Source organism: Parasteatoda tepidariorum, chromosome 4 (genome assembly GCF_982258835.1).
Source record: "Parasteatoda tepidariorum strain Cologne lab strain chromosome 4, Ptep-v5.0, whole genome shotgun sequence".
Taxonomy (NCBI): Eukaryota; Metazoa; Arthropoda; class Arachnida; order Araneae; family Theridiidae; genus Parasteatoda; species Parasteatoda tepidariorum.
Genome location: NC_141758.1, coordinates 113,662,212 through 113,685,138, shown reverse-complemented (window position 1 = coordinate 113,685,138; position 22,927 = coordinate 113,662,212). Strand labels below are relative to the sequence as shown.

At 32.3% G+C, this 22,927-nt stretch overlaps 1 long non-coding RNA gene across 1 annotated transcript in view; it reads right to left on the bottom strand.

Annotated features, from left to right (window-relative positions):
- LOC122269572 (uncharacterized) overlaps positions 1–20,236 on the bottom strand; it is a 63,564-nt gene extending 43,328 nt beyond the window's left edge. The window contains exon 1 of the long non-coding RNA XR_006225269.3: positions 19,727–20,236. This is a non-coding gene — a long non-coding RNA (uncharacterized LOC122269572). The remainder of the gene's footprint in view (positions 1–19,726) is intronic.
- Between the last annotated feature and the right edge of the window lie 2,691 nt (positions 20,237–22,927).

Genomic DNA, 22,927 nt, shown 5'->3' with positions numbered 1-22,927 from the left:
TGGCGAGTCATGGAATGCTTATAAATCCCAAATTTTCATCACTTTTTAAACAAAAATTAAGATGGAAGAAAGAAAGAAAAACGTGTTTTGTTTTGAATGAATTCAGAGATGGTGGTCCCAAACAAACTATTACCTTTATGGTCGTAAGAAATTCCGATGAATTGTACATTATTTGGCGATATTTCTCTTGAGTCCGGCTAACGGTATAAGAAACTCTGAAGAAAAACCGATACTCTGATTAAAGCATCATTTTGTTTAAAAATATAATGTCCCCGCAAGCCGTACGAAGGATTTTTATTCCTTTATTCTCGAATGTCGCATAAATGGAAGTATATTTTTAGAACCAAACAATAACTAAATTCTTAAAAAAAAGTAAATAAAAAAGAAAATATAAATTATTTATGTGCCACAACTAATCCTTAATGTTTTGTGCTGTAAGTATGAAGTCCGCCTGCAACAGGAATTATTATTATTTTACTAAACAAGAGAACTCCGTGCTCGAAATTCTCAAAGATGGATCGTTGGAGGATCTGATCGGATGCGTTGGCTTACAATGGGCTCCAGTAAATCTTAACTATACTTGTCGAAATAGAGTTCAGAACAGCATAAAAATTTCATAGTTTGATGAAAATATTCTAGAACTATACTGAAACTAAGTATAGAAAAAAAAAACAATTATTTCAAAAATATTTACATACACTCTATAACAAAAAAATCGACGCACCAAAAAGCAATCATCCGATTGCTTTGAAACTTCGTATGCATGAATGTTTTGAACAGATATGGCTGGAATGATGCCGACTGGAGACGTATAGTCTTTAGCGACGAATCCCGCTTCCAACTGTGTCCTGACGATCATCGAACACGCGTTGGGAGACGCACATGGCAGAGGGGGGATCCTGCCTTCACTATTGCACGTCACACCGATCCTCAACAATGCATTATGGTCTGGGGTGCCATTTCATTTGACAGCCGGACCCCTTTGGTCGTCATTAGAGGTACACTTACTGCACAGCGGTACATACATCGACGACATCCTAAGACCTGTTTTTCTACCGCTCCTTTTGCAGCTACCTGGGCTGGTTTTTCAGCAGGTCAATGCCAGACCACATACGGCACGTGTTGCTATGAGCTGTCTGCAATCTTGTCAAACTCTTCCTTGGCCTGCCAGATCATCAGATCTCTCTCCCATCGAGCATGTCTGGGATATGATGGGAAGGCGATTGCATTTGGCACGGAATGTTGATGACCTCGTTCGACAAATGGATCGAATTTGGCAGGAAATACCGCAAGAGACCATCCGGGAGCTTTATCGGTCTATGCCACGCCGTGTGGCAGCTTGTATCCAGGCTAGAGGCGGGTCGACACTTTATTGAACTTGTTACTGTAACTCTGCAATAAATTATTCAATTGTTCTGAAATTTTAATCATTTACTATTCTGTACATTGTCTTCCGATCCACCAATTTTCGTTTTAATCGGACAACTCCTTCTTGGTGCGTCGATTTTTTTGTTATAGAGTGTATTTCGCTTTTCTTAATCTTTTTATCTCAATGTAAGGAAGAACTATGAAGTTAGTTTATTTATAATATTTCATTTCACATTCCATTCATTCAATTTAAAAAAATATTTTTCTGTAAAATTTGTTTATATATATATATATATATATATATATATATATATATATATATATATATATGTATTCTTCTGATAGTTGAACAATAAAATTTATAGCATTTATGTGAAAACTTAAAATATTTGTTACAGAAACTTAATAGTAAAAAAAGAAGAAATTAGTCCAAGCATTAAAATGATATATTCGAAAGTTAAGTTTCACAGGTTCTCATTTGCGAAGGTTAACATTTACTTAGCTTTTATTTTGTTTAGGCTCGAAAATTTAATGTTCTATGATATTCTTTCATTTAATTCCCAAAACATTCGTGTCAAATGTAATGATAGTGAAAACTCGTTCTTGCAGAACAACACAAAACAGTTTTTTTCTTTAAGAATTGGGTACTTTGATTAGGCATCACTCGTGGACCTACGCACACACACGACAGGTTCAACAAGCATACACAACTGACGTCGCTTTCAGGTATCCAACGAAATCCAAATTTGGTTAAACATGGCAATAAACTCAGCCATTAAAGCTACAGCTTTCACACGCTATGAACGTTATCAGACACAACCATAAGATAACTTGCAAAGTACCTAATCGCAACTTCAAGACACTGTTTCCCATTCCGTAAAAACAGAAATTCTTACAGAATAGTTTCACTGTCGGCTTTGTCTCTCTAAAGATATGCCGTATTAATTATTTACTATTATTCTGCTGTTACCTATTAAGTAAAAAAATTAAAGCACCCACGAGTATTTTAAAAAAAGACGTCACATAATTGTTATAAAAAAGTATCGCAACATTAGCTAATCAAATCAATAAAACTTACAGTCACTGGCCTAATTATTAAACGCACTATAAGATTCTATGTAAAATCTTAACTATCAAATTTTACTATACAGCTTTATTGTTTTTAGGAGACTGAAAGCGGTTTACACTTGCTTACGCTAGCGTATCAATTGGTTAAATTAGACTATTGTAATGTAAATTTGACGATAGGATAATATAGACGATATATTATATAAATATAGAATATTTATGATATCAAGCATTATATTAGTATATTACAATAATTAGATAAAATTATTAGACGCGCTGTAGTTTTTATAAGCAATATTTTCATATTTAAACACACATGTAATGGGTTTTGAGTCAGGAAATTTTTTATTTACTTCCCATTTGAATTTATTTTTAACGTATTGCATTACAATGTTACCCAATTGATACAGGAGCGTAAACAAGTGCAAACCGGTTTCATCCGAGTTAAAACAATATAGTTGTATAGCATCACCTGATAATCATAATTTCACATAGAATCCTATAGTGCGTCGAATAATATGGCCAATTATTTACAGTAGGTAAAATTTCGAATGCCCCAATCATCTTCCCACAACAATAGAAATTGCCTGAAAAATCAAAAATATATCATGTAATAAACTAGTGCCATGATGGCTTAGGGAATGAAGCGTTCGCCTTCCAATGAGGTGAGCCGGGTACGAATCTCAGCGATGACTGGTTGATACGTATTCCGTATCGGACGTAGCGGAGTAAAAACACAATAAAACAAAACATACTGACTCATTCTGCTACGCCCGAGTTATATCGGGATAATAAGTCCAACGCGGCGAACCGGGTTCGAATCCCAGTCGATACCGCATCCGGCTCTCACCGACCACAGTGCTGGCGTGAAATGTCCTCAGTGGTAGAAGGATCATGGGTTAGAGTCCCCTTGCGGTCAGGCTAATTATGGGAGGTTCTCGTGGTCTTTTTCACGTTAGTTCCTTAAAAATGTCCTCCACGAAGGCACATCTCTCCAAATACTTTATCCAGGAAGTTCCATTGTCTTCTGGATTGGGCTCAAAATGACAAGGCTACGTATTTGAACAGGAGTAGTCGTATGCCCAAAAATTGGGTCTGCTGTTCAATGACGGTTATAGAATACTATAAGCTAAATGATTTTACTTTTGTAAATCAATCCCCATCCCAAAAATATGATAACTTTAATTTCTAAAGGAAAGACCTTGCAACGAGCTACTAAATATAAAACACTCTTGAGAAGATTAAAATGCTCATGCAATACAAGATTATATATTGCATTAAATTCAACCAAGTGTATGTGTCATTCCAACGCTTTTGTGCACTTAATAGGTTATATTCCATATACAGTCTAATTATATATTCCATGTTGAGTTGAGTGGGAACTCTAACATCATTGCTTAATTTGTGGTTTGGAATAATGATTATTGTAAATGCAGTGTGTGTCTCCACGGATTTGAATGGAGGGAATATAGGTCAACCCCCTGCAATTTCTCTCACCCACGATTTAAATTGCTTTGAATAATAAGTGCCCGACTTAAACTGATTATAGAGTAATAAATAATCATATTATAATTCGCGATATTCAAAAGGGTTGTTGTAGCGTTTGGGTAGGATTTAAATTGTTTCGGCTTAAATATCTATTTGTTAAATATGATTAGATTGATAGCTGAAATGCCAAAGTAATTTTATTTATAGCTAATCTATAATAAGATTTATAGTTAAAATACAAAGTAATGCAGTCACCTGACACAATGTGCATCAACTCTGAAAATTCTTTTGCAGTAGCTCAGTGTTTCCCAAAGTGTGGTACGCGTACCCCCAGGGGTACGGGAACAGTTTAGCGGGGGTACGCGTTCTTGTGCGAAATATCTTGCAACAAACGAAATTTTCAAACAATTTTATTTAAAAACAATTCTAGCCATGAAAACTTAAGATTGCGTATTTTTCTATTGGCTATTTTTTTGCAGTTAACAGTTAATAATGAGTGGTGTCAACAGCCAGTTGTGATTTTTAAATTTTGGACAATTTTTTTACAGTAAAAAATACATTCATTTTTTATGAGTGGTACACAGCGCTACAAAAAATTTAGAAAGGGTACACAAAAGTCTTAAATTTCGGAAGCACTGCCGTAGACAATTAAAAAATTTGAAGTGATTTAAATTTAATTAGCTCTATTTTAATTTTTATAACCGTCGTTGAACAGCCGACCCAATTTTTGGGCTTACGGCTACTAATGTTCAACTCCGTAGCCTTGTCTTTTTTAACCCAATCCAGAAGACAAGGGAACTCTTGTATCAAGTATTGGGAGCAATTTGCCTTCGTGGAGGACTTTTTGATGGAACTAACTCGCATTTGCGCTGCATGGAGAGGAAGACCACGAGACTCTCCCATAATTTGCCTGACAGCGTAGGGACTCTAACCCGTGAACCGTCTACCACTGAGGATATTTCACGTCAGCACAGTGGTCGGATCAAGCCGGATGCGAATTCGTATAGACCAGTCATCGCTATATTCGAACCCGGTTCACCTCATTGGAAGACCCCTGAGCCATCGTGGCTCTAATTAGCTCTTTAAAAAATTTTGTTAATGGTACACAAAATGGTATTTGAACTATTAGCTATTATCGAATTAAAACTATTGCCTGCACAATAACTAATAGCTAAGTGCGTGTAAGTTTATAATCCAAGTGCTTCTAATATAGTAAACAGTTTTTGCACATTTATATTGCATATTTTAATAACTGGTAAGTGAGCTATGGTTGCAAAGTGTTTCAAAAGAACCGCTTATGAGTCGACGAGCTATAGCGAGCTGAAGACAGTAGGATTTAAGCATGTTACTAAAATATCAGTTGGTGATGAGTAAATAATATTATTATGACATTTTTCAATGGTACAGAGGCCGGGATAGACTGGTTGGTAGAGCACTGGGCCCATGTCCAACAGTTCGTGGGCTCAATCCCCGCCTGCCGAAGACTCCCCGTGTAGTAAATTGTGACTGATGCACGTTAAAACTGTCGAGTCGCGAAGTCCTCAGTGTTCCCATAACAAATCAATACCACTGGGGGGGGGGGTACTAATCCAGGAGTTTCCCTGTCTTCCTTCAAATTTACAAGTCTATAGAGTTGAACATTACTAGGGATAAACCCAAAAATTGGGTCGGCTGTTAAACGATGGATATAAAATCGTTTTGAACACAGCCGTGATGGCTCAAGGGATAGGGCGTTCACCTTCAAATGCGGCTAACCGGGTTCGAATTCCAGTCTATACGAATTCTGTATAGGGTTTGCATCGACCACAGTGCTGACGTAAAATATCCTCAGTGGTCAGAGTCCCCTTGCCGTCAGGCTAACCGTGGGAGGTTCTCGTGATCTTCCTCTTTATGTAATTCGGGTTAGTTCCATCAAAAAGTCATCCTTGAAGGCAAATTCCTCCCAATACTTCATCCAGGAGTTCCCTTGTACTCTGGATGGGGTTCTAAATAGCAAGGTTACGGAATTGAGCATGAGTAGTGTAAACCCATAAAATTGGGTCGGCAGTTCAACGACGGTTATAAAATAAAAATAAAATAGTTTTGAACAATAACTGCTTTGAATTCTGTTAAAAAAGTTGAAACCAAAAGTAAGACTATTTGTATATAGCAGGGGTTTCCAACTGGCGGCCCGCGAAGCCTTTTTTTGTGGCCCGCGAACTGAAATATATTAGTTGTCATTTTTTTGCGGACAATTTTCGTAAAAATTCGATATGGATTTAAAATACTTTTCTCGTTAATAAAAACCTAATTTCTTCGTTTCTGTGAAATTTAACATACCAACGGTGCAAAGAAATTTATTTCTCAGGTTTTGCATCCATGAAAATATTTATTCAAATACAAAAATAATCATGTATGTTGCTCTTTTTTATTTAATTTTTTTGTATTTTGTGAATATAATTCAGCATGTGCGTATCAGAAATTTTCTCGAAGAAATTCTCCGATTTAACTTTTTGAAACCACTCATTTAGGACGAGAATATTTACACACACATTTGTAAATTTTAAATGTAAATATCTATTCTCTGGTGGTTGTAGCAGACAAACCTCAATTTTCTGATTGAATATTTTGTGTGCTTTTATGTAAGTTTTAATACCTTAACAATTAGATATCTGTTGCACATTAATTGTTTAATACATAGGTGCACATTAAAGTTATCGTAGCCCGAATTTTTATTATTTATTTATGTCTTTAAAATTACTATTAATACCAATTAAATATTTTTAAAAATCTACTTCTTATTTTAATTTGTAATTCAATACTTTTGTTTTGTAAAACTCTGACAGTAATATTTAATGTTTCTTCAAACAAAAAAAAGAGTCAGTCCTACATAAAATTTTGATAAAGTTGCGGCCCGCCATTTGATTTGTGTTTTTAATTGTGGCCCCCGGCCTCATGTAAGTTGGAAACCCCTGGTATATAGGGTAACTAAATTATATAGTACAGATTACGTCTTGTTTTTTTTTCTTTTCTGAGACGAATTATCATTTTATTTTAATTTATTAAAAGACTAAACCTTTAAAAAAATTTTTTGATTGTAATAAAATAAAACTTAATTAGAAATTTTGCGTGTGCAGAAAAAAAGCCAACTTACTCCAAAAAGCACATAAATATTTTCGAGTGGTAGTTTATTAATATGTGATTCTCGGTGTAAAAAAATTTAATTTATTAGGTTTTTATCTACCACTATTTCTAAGTAATTCGAAGTTTTATATAATTCGCACTTTGTTACGATGAAATCACGCCACACGGTTTAAAAAGTTAGCAAAATTAGTCAAGTATTTGTAAATTTTAGTTTGTAGTTGTATCCCGTTTTTTAAATTAATATGGCGTGTCCGGAGCAGTTGGCATCTCTGATACAGTCATAGACGAAGCGCTAAATCGCAAATAATAACTAAGTGATCGATGCCGATTATGTTGAGTTGGCTGATTTTGCAGTAAAACGTGATTTTCTAATGAATATAAGTGGTGGATTTTATTGAATTTATTTTTATGTTACATTCATGGAAAAATTAGCTTATAACTTTAAAAACTTAAAAAATAAAGAATTTTCAAAATTTGGAGGAAATTTCCAGTTTTGCAACTGAATAACACAATTGCTAACTTGAATCTCAACCAATATTTTATCATTTTTGCAAAATGGGTCTTGATTTGGATTTGATGGCGTTCTCACACTTTTCAACTGTGTTCAAGAGTAATAGTAAACAGTGCGCATGCGGCGTCATTGCATGCGTTGCTGCGGCGACCGCTGCTGTTTTTATTTTTATTTTTACGAGCAGGCATTTTTAATCTGTTTACATCATAATAATTTAGTGTATTTTTTATATTATTTTTATTATGAACGGATAATGACTGCCTTGATGGTGATTTCAGTATAAATATGAATGCTGAAGGAGGAAAAGTATTGATACACGTACATAGGCAGGGATCAATCCGAGCAACAAACATCAATGGAGACAGTTTTTGCAACCCATGATTTGAAATGTTTAACGGAGTCCATCCAGAAAGAAAAAGCATTTGACCCATGGATAACCTGTGATCGTAATTAGGCGATCCCATATTTTTGGTTGATTTCGTTTTTTTTTATTTTGTTCTTCAACGACATAGCATAAACTGAACTATTTATAACTTTAAAAATGCATCTAAGGTAAGTAAATTGCCGCAGTAATTGCACGTTTTTCTAAATTTCTTTTTAAATGTACATTTAAAATTTAACTTAAGTGCGTCTCGTTTCAGCAATTAATTTTGTGGCAACAGAAACAAAAGGTGGAAACAAATTGTCAAGAAACGTTATAAAGTTCTTAACATGCATTTCGAAGATTAATGGTCTTCTGCCATTACTCGCCAAAAGTTAATGGGCGCCAAAAGAAATTTCGAGAAGCTTTAAAACGCGTTTTCTTTCCCTGAAAGGTTTGAATCTCGTGAAAATAAAAGTTGTGACAACTAATTACGGTACAACAAATTTCTACGCTATCTGCAAAATTTTTTTAAAAATAATATTTGCTGACTATTGCACTGGAAAAAGAAAGAAATTAATATTGATACACAGCTCAAAGTCAGCTTCTAATTAGGAAAAAAAAATTTGTTTTTGAAACATCTTTGAAAAGTATATCTTATAAGTAATTATTTTGAAGCTTCGAGAAAATATTTTGTTATTTTAATCAAAATTATTGCGCTTTACAGTTTTTTGCATTTTTAAAAACGCAATTTATTCTCAAAACATTTCTTGCATAGGCTCACATGTATAAATATTAAAAAATCAATATATATATATTTTAAATTTCAAGATATAAAAAGCAACAGCTTATAAGTTAAGACTTAAATTTAAACATCAAAGGGAGCTTAAACATTTTACATTGTAATCCATTTGAATAATTAAAGCTCTAAATAAAAATAATATTACGCTATTGTATACAGCGACGCTAAGAAAACTTTCATGCATATAAAACTAGAATAAATAAAAACGATTATAATTGGCATGAAGTATGTAAGGTAATTAAAAATATTCCCATACTCGAGTTATTACCAAAACTAATTACCAACTTATTTTTATCAACAAGTTTTTATTATTTTCCACATTATTGGAAATTAATAAGCATATTATTTTTAAAGTTCTATGTAGTTTAATAATAATAGCAAAAAAGGATGTTCAGAAAAATTAATATCTAAAGTTTTTTTTTTTATTAATGATATGTTATTTCATACGCTTGAAAATTTTCCTGTTCTGCTTTATATGCTCCCCCTTTTCTTTTAGGGGGGGGGGGTGAGATGAGATGAAAATTTAAATTTCCTCTTTTCCAGAAATAACCAACGTTGTACTTTTTTTTCTTATTAGATTGAATGAGACCTAATTTGAGACGATAGTTACGATGCCTTCCCCTTCTCCATCTTGTATTTTTGATTTTCGATTTCTTTTTTTTATTTGTGCTAAACAAATTTGTGATTCGACGAACTTCTGATTTTTCACCGTTCAAAAAAGGTGAAAAATGAAGGGACCTTAGAATAAAAGAAATAGCACTTGTAAAAAAAAAAGAAACCTATTCTCGCAGTATTCATGTTAACTGTATCAGTTACTCAGAACATTTAAAGAAAACTAAGAAATAATTTATGAAATGAATAAGAAAATAAATGATTTGTTTGTCTGTTGAATAACTATATAAGATTAAAATTCTCTTTTATGTTTGATTTATGGAACAAAAGTGAAAGGAACAGGTTTAGCCAAGCGGAACAGAAAACGATTTATACCACCCTTAAGTAGAACATTTATCAAACATTTGTTCTGTCTTTTAAAAATGGCCCTCCATTAAGAAGAAAAGAGAATGTTTGATTAAATTTTTCCTATCATTCCATTTTAAAGAGGCACCTTTTATACGAATAATTTTATTTTTTTCCACCAGAGAAAAAGAATTAACGACGATTTATAATTGTTTCCAATTTATGAGTTATTAAAATTATTCATTAATTTGAATGCAAATATTAAAAATATTCAGAGAACAATTTTGCTTGTTATGCAAAAATAGGAATTGAAAGAAAACTTATTTTTACCCCTTCATTATTTACAAAGAATTAAATTTTGTGACAAATAGTGGGGGAAAAAATGTCTGCAAACAGAAAAGATAATACCAAAAACGATAAATTAGTTTTATCATCGATTTAAAAACGAAAGAATAAAAAACTGGAGATCTAAACTTATTAGTTTTGGAGCACTCCAATAATTGAAACGATACATTAAGTTACGGATTCAAACACATAAACATATTTTCTCTGAATTATGATATCTTTTTTTTTCAATCCCGATGGTTTTATATTTTCGGTTCTTTTAAAATGGAGAGTAGTACAATACAAATAAAAATTATAGATATGATCGATACTGGGATGGATCAAGAGATAGATCACTTAATGAGGTATCACTAAACAGCTGCTCAAAAAATTCACCTAGCATCAGCCAAATTTCAATAAATAAATAAAAACCTCACAATGAATTGTTTAAAAGAGATATCGTTTTAAGTCGGTTTCGTCAACAGCAACTGAAATTCACCCAGCTCCAGTCATTAGAAGAAAAAAATTGAAAAAAAAAAAAAACAAAAAAAAACTAAATCAACAAAAAAGGTTGTGATCGCCTTATTACTATTGCTGGTCAAATGCTATTTGTTGGTCAAATGCTTTTTCTTTCTGGATGGACTCCTTTAAACACCACACCATTTCAAATTAGGCGTTGCAAAGAAAAAAAAACTGTCTCCGTTGATGTTTGTCGTCGGATTGATTTTCATATCCTGCCACTGTTTGCCAGAACTTAAGATTAAAAAGTAGCGAATGGGAGCTCCAAAAGTAGCGGATTCGAACATTTTGTAGCCCAAAAAACTACGTTGTAAATACATATATATATTTCTACTAAATTAAAAAAGTTAAATTTCAATGCATTGCGTTAAAAATTTCGTCAAATTCAATATTTCGTTTTAACTCAGATTAAAGGTCACATGATTTTTTTTTCCAGAAGATAAACGATTAATAATGGTTGGAGTTAAAGCTTTCTTTCCCATCATACTCGGAGTGCATTTTTCCACATTGCGATTTCACAAGCCATATTGCGATTCATATGGAGAGATTCTAGACTCTGCGCAGCAAAACAAATCAAGAATTTTAAACTAAAGCTGATGCGTTTTCAAGAAGAAAAAAAAATTATTTTTTAAAAAAGATAAAGAAACTGCAGACTTTTCAGAATAATATTATAACAGGAAAGGAAAAAAAATTTAAAAAATATTTCTGTTAGAAAAGTAGCATTAAATTCTGTAAGAAAGTAGCGCATTTTTAAGATTTGTAGCGTTTGAAAAATAATGAGTAGCCCAAAAAGTAGCGGGTAGCCAAAATTCGATTTTGAGTAGCGGGTACTTTTAAAAGTAGCCCAATCCGCTATTTGTAGCCCAATCTGGCAAAACTGTATCCTGCATCCTGCCTCTGTACGTGTTTCAAAATACGTTTCCCTTTTCAGCATTCATATTTATATTGAAATCACCGTCGAGCCAGTCATTATACGTTCATAATAAAAAAAATGTAAAAATACTTTGAAATATTATTATGCTTATACATTAAAAATGCCTGCTAGTGAAAATAAAAAGAAAAACAGCAGCGGTCGCCACAGCAACGCATGCAATGACGACGCATGCGCACTGTTTACTATTACTCTTATTTGAAAAGTGTGTGGACGCCATCGAATCCAAACCAAGACACATTTTGTCAATGGGTAATAAATAAATAAATAAATGAATAAAATAAATTTTAAAAAAGAATAACTGGAGGAGACGTTATAAGTAATTAGCGGCTATTTCTTTATGACTATTTACGCAGCAACTTCAAGAAGGATTCGCTTCGCTCTAGTCGTGAGAAAGAAAAAAAAAAGGAGATAAATCAAAAAAGTAGTTGACGAAATATGTAAAGGTGGTATCCATTCACGGGGATTTCTTCAAACAACTACTAAAAAGATTCTTCATACCTCTTCAAAACTTCCATTCTTCACGAAAGTATTCTCGAAATTTATTTTCACAGAAGCTGATTTTTGGGTTTTATGGCTTTTGTCGATCCATTCATATTTTGTGTATTCTGCAAGCGGCTGAAAATTTTATATCATTTTAACGTGCCTTTAAAATAACTCTCGAAGGAAAAATCGAAACGGAGCGGAGATATCTATATCGATATCCATTTCAAGGAGAGTCATAGATTTTTTGTATAAAAGGTATCGATAGCTATTTATTGCTTCATAAGTTGTTTACGATCTACCTTTAAAAACTATAACTTTCCATAGTGAGAAGTACTGACTCAACAAGAAATAATTTTTCCCCTTCGCGTAGCTGTAGAAAGCGAACTATTAAACTACAAAGAAATTAAATGATGCAGTAGACAACTGCAGTCAAACCCCGCTATAGTGAACACTGTTTATAGTGAATTCCCGGATAGAGTGAAAGAAATGTTCGCTCCCGTGCCTTGCTACACACGAATAATATTATTCTTTGTAGATATAATGAACCAAAAAAAAAGAGAGGAAGTTGGATATTCGAAACTTTCTTCCGACTTCGACTGATTTATTTTCTTCATTTTTTTACTATAATTTTGAAATTTCTAATTCAAAATAAATACAAATACCCACTTCTAAAACCATTTGTTGCATGGAATGTAGCAACAAGCATTTTTTTTTTGTTTGCTTCATTATTGAATGGGTTCAGCATTCAAGGATGCCGCCATCTTCCAGTATCTGGACAAATGCTTCAAGTCAAAGTCGATGAATTTGCTAAGCGATTGGGTGAGACTACCTCTTATGTGCTCGAATGGTTGATTAGACAGGTTTAAAAAGCGGAATAATATAAATTCAGGAAAAATTATCGGAGAGTTGGGAAGTGTTTTCCATATCTGATGTTAAGGATTGCTCATCGGCTTAAGATTTAAAAAAAAAATTTTTATGCAAGACGAAGAGTCATGAAAAACAAAAGTTAATACATTATTTGATACCACGTTTTATTTTTCAGTCATTTTTGTATTTCATTTTATGGGTCATTTATTTAAATAATGCGTAATAAAAGGGGGGAGATCGGAGCCATTAGTTAAAATTGTTTGTGGAACGGTTACAGTGAAGTCTCGGTTATAGTGACCTGAAATTTCAGTCCTTTGAAGGTTCACAATAGCAGGGTTTGACTGTATTATAAAAAAGTAATGCAAAAATCTACCGAAATATAGTACTGCGATCAACACAAACATATTTGGTATGGATTCATAAATTTTAAACAATGCGAAAAGAAGGATTAAATATCAATTTTTACCTTCATGTTCAACAATGTGAAACTAATCACAAATTAGGATTTGGTGGAGCGGTTTTATTGAATGAATATCAAGTGTGTTGCATTGCCACCTATCGACAGATGTTTGTACTAGGTTTTTTTTTTTAAATGAACGGCAAGAGCATGATTTGTATTTCCGTATTTAAAGTTTCATCTCGTTTAGTTCAACAGAAAACGTTCTAAAGCTCTGTGAATTGGAACATATATATTGAGAGTGTGACAAATGTCTGACAAGACTCAAATACCTGAGAGTGTTTGAAGATACTGAGATTTCGTGGAGTAACAAAACAATTCAGAAAAAAAAGTTAAATTAGTACTAGGATTACTATTTGTGAGAAAAGCAAACAGTTGATTTCAAAAACGCATCTGAACTTTTTATAAGAATGAAAATTTGTGCTACAATAAGGAAACAAATTAGATTGCATAAATCACATAGCAGACGAAAACTATTATTTTTCTTTTGTCGTCAAAGTTGGTAATATTTTTTTTTTTTAAAAGAAGAGAAAAAATGGGGAAAAAAAGCTTGATTCTCCTATTTAATAGTTTTGTTTAAAGAATATTTGTCATTGTACACAATACTTAGTAAATAATAAATATTATACCCTGTAGTGTGTTTGGCATTACAAAAATTCAATTCACTAGTGTATAAGACCTGTTTACTCGATTTTACGTTGGGGTTCCTTTACATGGATGAAGGTTGACATTGTCGATATTTACTCTCCCCCCATGGGTGACCTTCGAAGGTGATGTGAACACGCCTACCTTAACAGAAACTTCCACTACTTCAATTTGAACACTCCTATTAATATGGATGGTCCACATTGAACAGTTGACTTGCTACTTGTGACTGAGACATTGTCCACTTTCTCACGCTGCTACTCAGTCTCGATCACACACAACGTCGGGCTGTATACATTCGACTGCTAATGGCAACATAGGAGCGACCACGACCGTGAACTTGATACAGCTCTCACTATCAGCACTCCAGAAGATCTTAATACAGCTCTCCCGGCTTCTCAAAAAGCAGCAATGGATCAGTTAGTGATCTAGTGGTATCTGTTAATCAAATTCTATCACAGCTATATTTCTGGTGGTGGAGTACAGTAGTGTATCTACCACTATAAAAATACGATTCCAATTCACTAGTATATAAGACATGTTAACTCGATTCTATGTTGGGGTACCTTTTCATAGAAGAAGGTTGACATTGTCTATAATTTCTCTCCCCACAACCCCATTCTCAATCTAAGAACATCAAGGAAACGTCAGAAACCAGTTCATTGCCGTCAAGAAATATTCTTTGTTTGAGAGTAACATAAAAAAATTACATTGTACAAGTTTTTTTTAAATAAATAAAATTAATGATCTCAGGAGTGAATTTACATCAAATATTAAATTTCTTTAAAAATAATTTCCCATTAAAAAATTAAAATTTATCCCATAAGTAAACATCATAAAGACTACATAATACGAGCATGGAATCGATGCCTATTTCTTCAACATGAACAGTTAAAATAACGGCACGTCTCCTACGCATTTTTTTTCAACAATTCGTCTTTCACAGCTGTCATAAATACTTTCTTCTGCTCTTCGAATATGCTATTTTTATTTTTCTACAAAAGCGTAACAGAACGACTAGTACTCAACTTTCAATGAATAACAACGGAAAGAATTATTATTTTTGATTCTACATAAGTATAATTATGGCATAAAATAGAACACTTCGTTTGTAGATATGAACTATTCGCTTTTAACCTTCCAAATCTTCCCAACTTACAGCTCAATTTGTTTCAGCTTTTCGTTGTGTACACGAGAAAAGAATTTGTGATCACGAAATTTTTATACATGCAAGCTTAAGCTTTCTTGCTTATAACAGCTCACACGTTTGATATTTCTAACCTTTGTTACTAATGCAAAACAGAAAATATTTTTTTTACGACGTGAAGAGAAATGTGTTTAAACACAAAGAAATTCTCTATGATTGTGATTTATGCAAAAATAAGTTTAAAAAAACAATAAAACGCTTTTTTTAGGAATCATTGTAATTCATTAGAGCTTAATTAAAGAATAGAAAATATATGAATTCTGAAAATGACTTAAAAAATGAAGCTATCTAATTTTTAATTATATTCATTATTTAAATCATTGCTTTTTAGGCATAGAGCGCAATAAATTATTATAATAAACCCTCCTAGCTTTATCAGATCGTGAAAAAAAGGGGAAAAAATCGACTCTCATTTGAGAAAAATCGTAGGTGGCGTTCCGTAATGCATCTATTCATTTGATATCAAAGATAAGGAAAGAGCAATTTTCCCGAAAATAATTAATTGTTCAAATAATTAAGTTCGAAAACTTCCCTGCATACTAGCTTACTTAAGACTTGAGTTTCGTTTTGAGAGAATAATCATTAAATTTATTTTGAAATAATTAATTTTGCCTGTTATCTCAAGCATTAGATTCAAGCAAGATAGAAAATTATGAATTATTTAATAAAGTAAAAAAAAAATCTCTTCCAAGCATTAGGTTTGTTTATAAATTAAATTTAAATTTTGTTCTATTTAATTGGGTTTCTAATTACCAACATATTTTTTCATCTTTTGTAATATTTTTACTAAAGAATAGAGACTCAAAATTAATTTCTAATGGAAATATAAATGGTAAATTTGACTTCGTCAATAAAAAGTAAGCTTCAGTCGGACCTCTATTAAATGACGTCGCTAAATCCCGATAATAAGTACGTCATATTGAAAATTGGTTAAATAGAAAATCACCTTTTGAAATGCTTAAACAAAACAAAACAGCTTTTAAATTCATGAACACTAGACATAATTAAAATAGCAATTGATATACCTTTATCTTGTAAACTAGTATCTACTATTTATTTCATAAATCTTAACCGTAAAAGAAATCTGCATGGGAAACAAGAATAGAGCAAAACATTATCCAGTGTTACACTACCATGTCACATAAATTTTCAACTAAAAAAAAGCTTATTTTATGTATAAAATTGTAGCTACATTTATTATAAAAGTAATTTGAAACATACGACATGCGTTCTTAAGTTTAATTGCTACAGATAAAATTTTGTCTGAGTTTTTCGTTTGAAATACAAAAAAGGATTTCACTGCTTTTCTCAATAAGTGGGACGCGAAAATCAATTCAAGATCATTTCTTGCATAAAATGCGTTAACAAGTTCCAAATATTTCCGAACAGGGGCCCCCACCAGGGGGGGAGGTGGGCGCACGATGAGCCCACTAAAAGCTTGGGGGGGGGGGGGAATTTTTACACTAAATAAAACGAATTGTTTGGGGGGGGGGTTAGAATTCGCCCGAGAATGAGCCCAAGAGCTTGGGGGGGGATTTCGTTCAATAGAAAATTCACTTTGCTATTTGCAAGTTATTTTACGAAGAAATTTCCAAAATGTATTTGGTTCCTCGAAAAAAAATCGGAAAATAGAGAAATTTGCTAAATGAAAGTTCGTTAAATAAAAATCCGACTCTATTTAAAAGCATATTTTTCAAATCTAAATGGTAACTTCTGTACGCGAAAAATACGTAAAATATCCGAAAGCAATATTCATTTCAAAATTGAATTTGGGCAAATGGTGTAAATATTCCCTTGAATATACAAGATAAAATCTTACTAAAATGAGATACTAAATTCGATTTGTCAATACTAAGTACAACATAAGACAATCGTCTTACCAAAATTTAAGTGATAAAATCGCCGTCAAAAGTACTGAGCGAAATTTACAAAAATTATAATTTAAAGGTAAACTTGCTTTGTCGTAAAATATACAAATGCATTATTACGAACTCTGAACGGAAATATAATTTTATGAATATTGTATAAAATATCTAAAAGCGTTTTAACCAAAATATAAATGACACACTTACTTTGTCAATACGTTTAATATACAAAGGTTTTCTTATTTTTAATTAAAATGAAAAATTGTCTTTCGTTAAATTTTGTAAAATATACGAAAGCATTCTTAACGAAACAGAATTGCAAATTAGCAGTGTCCATAACATGTATAATATAGGGATTCTAATTAGCAAAATGAACATTAAATATTAGTACGTAAAATACATACGTAAGTTTTCTTCGTAAACTTTGAATGCTAAATTTGTTTCATCAATAATATTATTAATGTACAAAGATTTTCTTATCGTAATTAAAATTTGTAAATTTCCTTTAGTAAAATTTTGTAAAATATACGAAAACATTCTTAACGAAACAAAATTGCAAATTAGCAGTGCCCATAATATGTATAATATACGGACTCTAATTAGCAACATGAACATTAAATATTAATACGTCAAATACATAGTTTTATACAGGAGAAATATTTCGAATTATTTAATAAAATGTTTTTTGTTAATATTGACTTTTAAAGAAACAAAGATGAATGAGACTTGAGAGTTTAGCTGAGCGAGCAAAATAGCAAGTGTCAGCAAACAACGTTAGAATGTATACGGCTATGCAAAACAGCAAAATGACACGGATTTATGAATTTTTTAAAATACTTCTCTGTTACAGAGACAATGAAGACAGCACATAAGAACGCGCTGGGTTCTGGTATGCACAGGATAATACCCCTAAGTGTACGAAATACGACACTACTGCAATCATTAATGATAAAATACGCATAAAAGAACAACAATTATAAATTGACACCTACAATTATCAAATTTGATAATATCGCACTCAGTAGTTAAAGCAACATATCAAAAAGATAATATCACGAATATTATGCATAACTATATTATTATTGAATAAGATATTGAGAGTGCTGATAAATTTCATTTGAATAAAGAAAATATGGATCAATTTAAAAATATATTAAAGATATATTTAAAAACAATATAAAAAAATTTTAAAATTCAATTCCTACTTAGGTGAACAAAGAAAACTTTTATTTTAGTTATTTTTTATTAAATAATTATAATTTTTCCCCCCATGTAAAGCTAAAATTAATTTAAAAAATTTAATGAATGAATTAATATTTGAAAAAAAAAACAGTATTAACATCCAGTGTCATCCACTTTGAAGTTTAAAAAATGTATTTGGACTTGAGTGAATATTTGAAAATTTTTAATAACGATTGCATATTTGAATAAGAGAGAGTATGAACTAATAGTAGGAATTGAATGATATGAATTAGTTAAAATGTAACAATATATCCCAAAATATTGTTGAATAACTAAATTTTTAATTTGTACATCACAATAATTAAAATTCGGAACTTGTCGGATATAAGAACCAATGTCGTTGAACTGGAAACTGGGTCCCAAATTACCGATAAGTGCAATTATTTTTGATAAAAAGAGAAATATTTTTTTTCTAATACTCACCAGGGTTGACATTCGTCAATTCAGGCGAATTAGGACCGAACTTGTTGATGCCTATTTCAGGGACACCCTATTAAATGGGCCAACGCTGCTCTCACAGTCAGGACAGATAGAAGAAAGTAGATAGATGAAAGAACATCCATGCCTAGTCCGAGATTCGAACCCAAAACCCTTCTGCTGCAAGGCCAGTTCCCTAACCCCTGCACGAGGTATAAATATTTTTAAAAAAATATAAATTACGTTAAAAATTAATAAATTACGCTACGTTAAAAATTAATAATTACGTTAGCTCGAATCTAAGCTTGAAGTTTTATTGAATCTTCAAAAAATTATTCTTCCTAATATTTCATACGAATTTCGTAAATAAATCGCAATTTTATAGCAAACTTGTACATAGTTCTTAATACAACTGTAATTTATTTAGGTTGAACGGAGATGGAATTTAATCAACTTGTAGATTAAAATTTGAACATTTTAAGCATTTGATCATCAGGGAAATATTAGATATTTCATAAAAGTTTGTTTTCTTTTAATTCAAACATTTCAGAAATACAAACATGCGTCATTATTTATTTTATATAATAATCGAATTTATTTTATATTTGTATACTTGTTTGTTTTAGGTTTACAGTATTAAATTTTTATCATTTTTTTTCCATAATTCTCACATTTATTTCTAAACTCTGAATATTGTTTGGAATTGAATTGCTCTGAATATTGTTAATTTTAATATTTTTCAGAAATTTAAAATTTAATTAACTATGGTAAAAAAATAAAACTTGGAGTAACGAGCATGATTTCCATTTGAAGACATCTAACGTAATAAAAACATTTATTATCGAACAACATATTTTAAAGGACATAAAAAATAATTTTAAATTCCAAAGATAATTTACACAAAGCTTTTTTTAGAATGATACTGTTGTTGAATAGACAAATTTTCCATATAATCATAATAGTGTAATCATCAAATAATCTCATAATTGTAATTTTTATCTGATATATAAACACAGAGTTGAAATTGTCAGTAAAGGTAACATACATGCATACAAATCTTTAAATAAGAGTGAAAAATAATTACTTACAATTCTAGAATATTCGTCATTGTTGCAACAAGCTTTACGCCACAAATCTTAACGGATTGTTTGTTTGTTGGGTCAAAATACATTAGCAGACTTGTGTGCTCATATTAAGGATTATAAACCTTTGTCAAGTAGAAGACAGATAGCACAATATTCGGGCCCGCTACCTCCACGTTTCGCACAGCGTTTATTGAAATATACTGTTTGTGAGGGAGGGGCCCATCTCATCTAAATTTTAACAGTTGTTTATTTAATTTTGTTATTGAAGCACATACCTATGGAGGCTTGTGTGTTCATTATCAAGTACGGCTTAAAAGCTGTTGTTTTCTTTTTTTCTTCTAATGGCAGGTTCTGAACCTTTACGTTCTTCATCAGGGAAGATGCCAGAAGTGCTGTTTAATGTTACCCCAGTGGGCATCTGTGAACATAAGTCATGGAGGTGAGCTACATTACCCACGCCACACTGCCTCAGATACCCGTTCATAGGGTGGACCACATTCACACATCACACACAACAGATGACAACACTGAGAAACATCCAGGCCCAGATCAGGATTCGAACCCGCAGCCATTGACTTTGCAGTCAGGCACGCTAACCGCTCGGCCACCTCGCCGGCTTAAAAGCTATTGTCAGTTTGAATAACAAATAGAATGAATCAGGAAAGGACATCACAAAGATGCGTCTTGGATTGAAGCAGGGTGCGAACCCGTTTCCTTCAAGCTGCAGACGAGAACATGAAACCAGGGAAACCTCTCAGCTTCTATATGTTATGAGCATTTATCAGCTTCTTTCTGTCTTCCTCAATGATGTGTAGTGAGAGAATCGGACACCGGTATGGAGGGGCAGTGGTTCGAATTTCGACTCCGCTGAGACCCATTGAGTACATGTAACATACGGTTTCGTAAACTTTGTGAAGTCGAAAGTCTTGTCTTCTGTAGCTGAGCAGTACCATGGGTACAGGGATCGGTAGAAAATTTCTTTCCCCTTCAGATCTATGTTTAAATTCGAGGAATCGGTTTACAGATGTGATAGCATGTCTTTGGGTCATCCTCCGGGACGTTTCCCAGACCATCGTGTGCAGTTCTAGTTCGACATGAATAAAGTACTTACCGACCTATCTTCATCAACATCTATGGTGAAATCCTGGCCGAGCTGTTTCATCCTCTAAGCACTGTGTAGAGTGAAGGTAGCGGGTTCGAATCTCTCAGTAATCCTTGATGTATCTTTTCGTAATATCTGTCTTTCTACGTGACAAATATGCGATTGAGCACAGAAGCCCTGCAAGTATGTGTACCAATAAACGAATACAAAATCAAAGCCTATTTTAATGCATTGATTAAAATCGCGATCTTTTGGTTTGGTCGTTAACGTCGTACTGTTAGAGGCTGTTTGGAATTCATCCAAAAGCGTAATCGAAATACAATACTTGTGCTCATTTTTTATCACCACACTATAGACGAGAGGACCAAAACCATGATCACTGGGCAGGTGTAGCGTCATCTGCGTCTTCTACTCGCGTCCCGGACTGATCGTTAAGACACGATTCCCAAAAGATCACCGAAGTCAAGCATCACTGTCTGCGATCAGTTTGTGGGTGGGTGACGACTTGGATACATCTGCGTAGGGACCGAGGGTGTTCGGTATGGGTCCTCGATAAACTGTTCTACCGTAAAGTGCTCGACTTCGCGTGCAGGTCGTCGGGCTACCGAAGTGGGGGAGCCATCCCCTCTGCAGAGTATCAAAATAGTGATGGCATGTTTTCGGATCATCCTCAGGGATGTTTCCCAGACCGTCGCTAATAGCCCATTGCTCAGCTCTAGTGCGACGTAAATAAACTATAACGACAACTTAATCTCTGAAATGGGGGAATAGCGATTAAAATTCTTAGTTGTATCTTTCCTCCTTTGTTCTTGATATCTACTAAAAATTTTTGCTTCTTTTGGAAGGTGATATGCTCTTATGCTAACTGATACGAAGATTAGAAGTATATGGTTCAATTTTCTCTGCAAATCTGAAAGTACCATCCATCTTAATGCATCTTAATGTTGTAATTCTTTTTATTCTTAAATCTATGTTTTCTTCAGTTTAACGAGTTTTCAGATTCAATTCAATTCTGCAGACTTATGAATAAAAAAAAAATTATTGGTGATTAGTTATGAAAAAAAATCTTTCTAAAGTCACATTCAAGTCTAATGCACTTACGTGAATAGTTAAGAAAATTATGACGTTTATTCTTTTCTTAACACTAGAGAAACTGAAACTTAGTATATACGTATATTGCCCAAAAGCAGTCAATACGACTGGATTGTGAAAGAATAACTAATGTGCACATAAATTTGTTTAAAATTAAGTTTTTATATTTTTCTTATTATTTATAGTAACAAAACAAGTTATAAGTAAATATTAACAGTAAAAAAAATTATATGTTGTTCAAAAAAAAATCACAAAATTCTAAGAAATTGTGTCATTATATACATCATTGTTTTTCTAATTGCAATTAAAAAACAGTCAAAATGACTTCCTTGAGCAATAAGAGAAATAGTTTCAAGATATTTGTCTGCTATTAAATAATTAGAACATTTTTTTTTACTATAGTGACATAGTTAGGTCAGAAAATTATTCGTAACTGTTTTGTATTGTAACATAAAAAGCAAAAAAACTACATGACTTTCTTTTTATGAAGAGGCGCTCCCCATATAACTACAAAGTATCTACTCAAGTCTGATTACAACTCAAATAACACCTTTAAGAAAGGATTTTAGCAGTTAGGGACAGGGTTGCGTGATTTAAATCACTTGATTGTTTTTTTTTTTAAAAAATACTTTATTTAATTCAACTGCGATTTTTTTTTAAAAAAATCATTGATTTAAAGCAATACATTTTTTTTAAATATATCATTGATTCGAAAGTCTTTTTACAAATATGTTCTTTGGAGTGTGACTCGTTTTTAAAAAAAAATAATAATTATTGATTTTATAAAAAAATTTATAATTAAATGTGAAGTAATTTAATAATTATTTAACTTCAATGTATTTTGATTTAATTTAATTTGCTCTTCATTGGACATCTAATATCAAATTACCTCACTATCTTAAAAAAATTAGGAAGGTTAGCTGAAAAAAAAGCAAGAGGGATTTTATTTATTCATTGCTAAGTTTGTAATGATTAAATTAGAAGTTTTGAATCATTTTAATTAGAAAATT